We start from the raw sequence: 711 nt of genomic DNA, 5'->3' as shown, positions 1-711 counted from the left end.
ACTAGTTACTATCCTCTACATACTAGTTACTATCCTCTACATACTAGTTACTATCCTCTACATACTAGTTACTATCCCCTACATACTAGTTACTAACCCCTACATACTAGTTACTATCCCCTACATACTAGTTACTATCCCATACATACTAGTTACTATCCCCTACATACTAGTTACTATCCCCTACATGCTAGTTACTATCCCCTACATACTAGTTACTATCCTCTACATACTAGTTACTATCCTCTACATACTAGTTACTATCCTCTACATACTAGTTACTATCCTCTACATACTAGTTACTATCCTCTACATACTAGTTACTATCCCCTACATACTAGTTACTATCCCCTACATACTAGTTACTATCCCCTACATGCTAGTTACTATCCCATACATACTAGTTACTATCCCCTACATACTAGTTACTATCCCCTACATGCTAGTTACTATCCCCTACATACTAGTTACTATCCTCTACATACTAGTTACTATCCTCTACATACTAGTTACTATCCTCTACATACTAGTTACTATCCCCTACATACTAGTTACTATCCCCTACATACTAGTTACTATCCCCTACATGCTAGTTACTATCCCCTACATACTAGTTACTATCCTCTACATGCTAGTTACTATCCTCTACATACTAGTTACTATCCCCTACATGCTAGTTACTATCCCCTGCATGTTACTATCCTCTACATA

This window comes from Gadus macrocephalus, chromosome 17, assembly GCF_031168955.1.
Source record: "Gadus macrocephalus chromosome 17, ASM3116895v1".
Lineage (NCBI taxonomy): Eukaryota > Metazoa > Chordata > Actinopteri > Gadiformes > Gadidae > Gadus > Gadus macrocephalus.
This window is presented reverse-complemented; position numbering follows the sequence as displayed.